Raw genomic sequence first — 6850 nt, forward strand, 5'->3', positions numbered from 1 at the left:
AACAGTATTTGACAGAGATTCAAACAGAGAGAGTTTCTGTGTTGTTGTGTAGGTGAGGGATAAAAGCTCTGAGGAGCATGACTGGAGGGATGTAGTATGGGAGGAGAGAGGAATATGATAAGGAGAGATTTCTACCTTTCTAGTAAAGCTTCCTTTTGCATTTGTAAGAGGAGCGAAAGAGAGGGTTGGGAGGTAGAGCGCGATGGAATACCAGCAGAATTTTAACAATGTTCTCATTACTTATTTACTGCTTGGAGGGAAGGGCTGCCAGTAAATAATACACTTTACTGGGAACCATGAGGTGTGTGTGTGTGTGTGTGTGTGTGTGTGTGTGTGTGTGTGTGTGTGTGTGTGTGTGTGTGTGTGTGTGTGTGTGTGTGTGTGTGTGTGTGTGTGTAATAATAAAAACTGATTATAGGGACTCAAGGGAATACAAAAAGATACATTTTAAGTAGAGGTCAGATGTTATTAGGTCTCTAAGGATGTGATTGTCTCTATGCGCAATTAGTGTGTGTGTGTGTGTGTGTGTGTGTGTGTGAAGTGACCTGTCATCTGAGACCCAGTCATAGGGCCTGGTTGAGGGGCGTAAGAGTAGCAAGGGGTGTCGGAGCTTCTGTTCCCCTGAAGCTGACTTAGTTCCATTATGAGGGAGTCGCACAAAGAGAGAGAGATTTCACAGAGGAAAGAAGGAGATGAGGGGCAGAGAGCTCTGTGACAGCCAGGGACAGAAACAGCATGGCAGAGAGAGAGAGAGATAGATAGATAGATAGATAGATAGATAGATAGAGAGAGAGAGAGAGAGAGAGAGAGAGAGAGAGAGAGAGAGAGAGAGAGAGAGAGAGAGAGAGAGAGAGAGAGAGAGAGAGAGAGAGAGAGAGAGAGAGAGAGAGAGATGAATGAAAAGTGAGTGACTCATGAGGAATGATGAAGTACAACGGAGAGGAAAGCTACCTACATTTTACTCATTTAGCAGACACTTACATTATGGCATTAATTTTAAGATAGCTAGGTGAGACAACAACACATCACAATCGTAGCATGTACATTTTCAGTAAAGTCAGCGCTAGTAGCTCTACAATAAGGTATAATCTGTCCTCTTCCCCCCTCTCATCTCTCCCTCTATAACCACAGTATGACTGAAAGAAGATCACTATCTCTCTCTCTGTTGAGGAATCAGGGAAGTAACTGTTCTTAGACCTCTCCTAGGCCCTCTTAGAAATTAATGACATTGTAAAAACTGTAACAAACCGATTGAATGATCGTAATATTTTTTGCACTGCTCTCATACTGAAACTTTTTGGAAAATGTGTCCCTTGCCTGGCATGAATATAACACGTTGACCTCTTTTTCCCCTCATCCCATATTTACTGACTGACTGGGGCTTTGGCCTCATCTTCTCTCTTTAACTGTTAGGCTAATCATGACCTGTTAGATGGGGGCCCAGAGTGGGTGGGTTTAGTCCACCTTGAATAGAGGAAGCTTTGCTCAGAAGATGGGAGGATTCACAGTAATTAATTGGCTAGAAAAATCAGGATCTATTATTGATTCATCATTAAAGAAAGATTAGGCCAAAGCCCCAGTCAGTCAGTAAATATGGGAAGAGGTGAAAAGGAGGACAACGTGTTACACTACATGACCAAAAGTAAGATTTCCCTTCAATGGAACTAAGGGGCCTAGCCCGAACGATGAAAAACAGCCCCAGACCATTATTCCTCTTCCACCAAACTTTACAGTTGGCACTATGCATTGGGGCAGGTAGCGTTCTCCTGGCATCTGCCAAACCCAGATTCATCCGTTGGACTGCCAGATGGTGAAGCGTGATTCATCACTCTAGAGAACGCGTTTCCACTGCTCCAGAGTCCAGAGGCAAGCTTTACACCACTCCAGCCGACGCTTGGCATTGTGCATGGTGATCTTAGGCTTGTGTGCGGCTGCTCGGCCATGGAAACCCATTTCATGAAGCTCCCAACAAACAGTTATTGTGCTGACCTTGCTTCCAGAGGCAGTTTGGAACACTCGTAGTGAGTGTTGCAACCGAGGACAGACGATTTTTACTCGCTACACGCTTCAGCTCTTGCCGGTCCCGTTCTGTGAGCTTGTGTGGCCTAAGACTTCGCGGCTGAGCCATTGTTGCTCCTAGACTTTTCCACTTCACATTAACAGCACTTACAGTTGACCGGGGCAGCTCTAGCAGTGCAGAAATTTGACGAACTGACTTGTTGGAAAGGTGGCATCCTATGACGGTGCCACGTTGAATGTCACTGAGCTCTTCAGTAAGGCCATTCTACTGCCAATGTTTGTCTATGAAGATTGCATGGCTGTGTGCTCGATTTTATACACCTGTCAGCAATGGGTGTGGCTGAAATAGCTGAATCCACTAATTTGAAGGGGTGTCCACATACTTTTGTATATATAGTGTATATTCATGTCAGGTAAGGTACACATTTTCAAAAACGTTTCAGTATAAGAGCAGTGCATAAATCATGCCCAGCCATCACCTTTGTTCTCAGCCATCACCTTTGTCCTGAGCCATCTTGAGATACTTTTGTTCTTAAACAAATCTACTTTGAAATAGGGATGTTAACGGTTAACTTTAATCGGTTAGCCGCCGAAAATATATTTGACCGGTCATGCTTATCGGTCTATAGGTAATTTGCATAATTTTGTGGAATTAAATTGGCATGTGTCTACTTTCGTTAGTCGTTTTGCATTTTATTTATCACACGCGCACAGCATACAGTCTTGTTTGAGGAGCGGAATAGCCTACCACCTGTCAGCCTGTAGGCTACTGGAGTGAAACCTGCTTTTGTTAGCCCAGTCATTGCGCAACAAATACAATTTCTAAATGCAATCGCGTGTTAAAAACTTGTGGCCACGATTAAAAAGGAGCTATTTTTATTTCTCAATCTCAACGCGAAAAGAGTACCTCCCATTTGCCATTCGGATGCTATAGCCTGCCTACGGTTGACTATCAGTGTGTCACCCACCACTTTGCTATGTGAGCTTGGGGCAGTATAATTGTTTGAAACCTGAACTTTTTATTTTACTTCAAATACTGAGACATGTCTTACCTTGCTTCAAAGTAGCCTTGCGAAAATCCTTCCATGGAAACGTGGAGACGATTCATTTATAAAGACTTCCTCATGCCATTAACCAGCATTTCTCTCCTGTTCTATTGGTTTTTATATCAACTTTCTTTCGTTGTCCAGAAGCCAAAGGCGCAATCATAGTCATATTAGCAACCGATCATAGTAGTTGCTATTAGATTCCCCCTCTTTCTAAGTTTCTATTGGAGATGTTCATCTCTGTGACATATGGAACTGCTCGTATTAGGTGCGCAGTTTAGAACTAGGGAGTTTTTCCAAGCCACGGAACTTCTACATCTGCATTGCTTGCTGTTTGGGGTTTTAGGCTGGGTTTCTGTATACAGTGCATTCTGAAGTATTCAGACCCCTTGACTTTTTCCACATTTTGTTACATTTCAGCCTTACTCTAAAATGGATTAAATGTTGCTTCACCGTTGGTATGGCGCCAGGTTTCCTCCAGACGTGATTTTATTTATTTATTTATTTAACCTTTATTTAACCAGGTAAACCAGTTGAGAACAAGTTCTTATTTACAACTGCGACCTGGCCAAGATAAAGCAAAGCAGTGCGATAAAAACAACAACACAGAGTTACATATGGGGTAAACAAAACATAAAGTCAATTTAAAAAAATATATATATATATACAGTGTGTGCGAATGTAGTAAATTATGGAGGTAAGGCAATAAATAGGCCATAGTGCAAAAGAGTTACAATTTCGTATTAACACTGGAATGATAGATATGCAAAAGAGGATGTGCAAATAGAGATACTGGGGTGCAGATTAGCAAAATAAATAACAATATGGTGATGAGGTAGTTGGGTGGGCTAATTTCATAATGGCTGTGTACAGGTGCAGTGATCAGTAAGCTGCTCTGACAACTGATGCTTAAAGTTAGTGAGGGAGATAAGAGTCTCCAGCTTCAGAGATTTTTACAGTTCGTTCCAGTCATTGGCAGCAGAGAACTGGAAGGAATGGCGGCCAAAGGAGGTGTTGGCTTTAGGGATGACCAGTGAGATATACATGCTGGAGCGCAGACTACGGGTAGATGTTGCTATGGTGACCAGTGAGCTAAGAAAAGGCGGGGATTTGCCTAGCAGTGATTTATAGATGGGTTTGGTGACGAATATGTAGTGAGGGCCAGCCAACAAGAGCGTACAGGTCACAATGGTGAGTAGTATATGGGGCTTTGGTGACAAAACAGATGGCACTGTGATAGACTACATCCAATTTTCTAAGTAGAGTGTTGGAGGCTATTTTGTAAATGACATCGCCGAAGTCAAGGATCGGTAGGATAGTCAGTTTTACGAGGGCATGTTTGGCAGCATGAGTGAAGGAGGCTTTGTTGAGAAATAGGAAGCCGATTCTAGATCTAACTTTTGATTGGAGATGCTTAATGTGAGTCTGGAAGGAGAGTTTACAGTCTAACCAGACACCTAGGTATTTGTAGTTGTCCACATACTCTAGGTCAGACCCGCCGAGAGTAGTGATTCTAGTCGGGTGGGCGGGTGCAAGCAGCGTTCGGTTGAAGAGCATGCATTTAGTTTTACTAGTGTTTAAGAGCAGTTGGAGGCTACGGAAGGAGTGTTGTATGGCGTTGAAGCTCATTTGGAGGTTTGTTAACACAGTGTCCAATGAAGGGCCAGATGTATACAAAATGGTGTCGTCCGCATAGAGGTGGATCCGAGCGTCACCAGCAGCAAGAGCGACATCATTGATATACAAAGAGAATAGAGTCGGCCCGAGAATTGAACCCTGTGGCACCCCCATAGAGACTGCCAGATGTCCAGACAACAGGCCCTCCGATTTGACACATTGAACTCTGTCTGAGAAGTAGTTGGTGAACCAGGCGAGGCAGTCATTTAAGAAACCAAGGCTATTTAGTCTGCCAATAAGAATGCGGTGGTTGACAGAGTCGAAAGCCTTGGCCAGGTCGATGAAGACGGCTGCGCAGTACTGTCTTTTATCGACCGCGGTTATAATATCGTTTAGGACCTTGAGCGTGGTTGAGGTGCACCCATGACCAGCTCGGAAACCGGATTGCATAGTGGAGAAGGTACGGTGGGATTCGAAATGGTCGGTGATCTGTTTGTTAACTTGGCTTTCAAATACTTTCGAAAGGCAGGGCAGGATGGATATAGGTTTGTAACAGTTTGGATCTAGAGTGTCACCCCCTTTGAAGAGGGGGATGCCCGTGGCAGCTTTCCAACCTCTGGGGATCTCAGACGTTACGAAAGAGAGGTTGAACAGGCTAGTAATAGGGGTTGCGACAATTTAGGCGGCTAATTTTAGAAAGAAAGGGTCCAGATTGTCTAGCCCAGCTGATTTGTAGGGGTCCAGATTTTTCAGCTCTTTCAGAACATCAACTGTCTGAATTTGTGTGAAGGAGAAGCAGGGGGGGCATGGACAAGTTGCAGCAGAGGGTGCAGAGCTGGTGGCCGGGGTAGTGGTAGCCAGGTGGAAAGCATGGCCAGCCGTGGCAAAATGCTTGTTGAAATTCTCGATTATTATAGATTTATCGGTGGTGACAGTGTTTCCTATCCTCAGTGCAGTGGGCAGTTGGGAGGAGGTGCTCTTATTCTCCATGGACTTTACAGTGTCCCAAAACGTTTTGGAGTTAGTGCTACAGGATGCATATTTCTGTTTGAAAAAGCTAGCCTTCGCTTTCCTAACTGATTGTGTATATTGGTTCCTGACTTCCCTGAAAAGTTGCATATCGCGGGGGCTGTTCGATGCTAATGCAGTACGCCACAGGATGTTTTTGTGCTGGTCAAGGGCAGTCAAGTCTGACGAGAACCAGGGGCTATATCTGTTCTTAGTTCTGAATTTTTGCTTATTTAAGATTGAGAGGAAAGCACTTTTAAAGAACAACCAGGCATCCTCTACTGACGGAATGAGGTCAATATCCATCCAGGATACCCAGGCCAGGTCAATTAGAAAGGCCTGCTCGCTAAAGTGTTTTAGGGAGCATTTGACAGTGATGAGGGGTGGTCGTTTGACCAAGGACCCATTATGGACGCAGGCAATAAGGCAGTGATCGCTGAGATCCTGGTTGAAGACAGCGGAGGTGTATTTAGTGGGTCAATTTGTCAGGATGATATCTATGAGGGTGCCCATGTTTACAGATTTAGGATTGTACCTGGTAGGTTCGTTGATCATTTGTGTGAGATTGAGGGCATCTAGTTTAGATTGTAGGTTGGCCGGGGTGTTAAGCATATCCCAGTTTAGGTCACCAAGCAGTACGAACTCTGAGGATAGATGGGGGGTAATCAGTTCACATATGGTGTCCAGGGCACAGCTCGGGGCTGAGGGGGGGCTGTAGCAAGCGGCAACAGTGAGAGACTTATTTCTGGAAAGGTGGATTTTTAGAAGTAGAAGCTCAAACTGTTTGGGCACAGACCTGGATAGTATGATAGAGCTCTGCAGGCTATCTCTACAGTAGATTGCAACCCCACCCCCTTTGGCAGTTCTATCTAGACGGAAAATGTTGTAGTTGGGGATGGACATTTCTGAATTTTTGGTGGCCTTCCTAAGCCAGGATTCAGACACTGCTAGAACATCAGGGTTGGCGTAGTGTGCTAACACAGTGAATAACTCACACTTAGGGGGGAGGCTTCTGATGTTAACGTACAAGAAACCAAGGCTTTTACGGTTACAGAAGTCAACAAATGATAACGCCTGGGGAGTAGGAGTGATACTGGCGGCTACAGGGCCTGGGTTAACCTCTACATCACCAGAGCAACAGAGGAGGAGTAGAATAAGGA

This window comes from Coregonus clupeaformis, chromosome 30 (genome assembly GCF_020615455.1).
Source record: "Coregonus clupeaformis isolate EN_2021a chromosome 30, ASM2061545v1, whole genome shotgun sequence".
Taxonomy (NCBI): domain Eukaryota; kingdom Metazoa; phylum Chordata; class Actinopteri; order Salmoniformes; family Salmonidae; genus Coregonus; species Coregonus clupeaformis.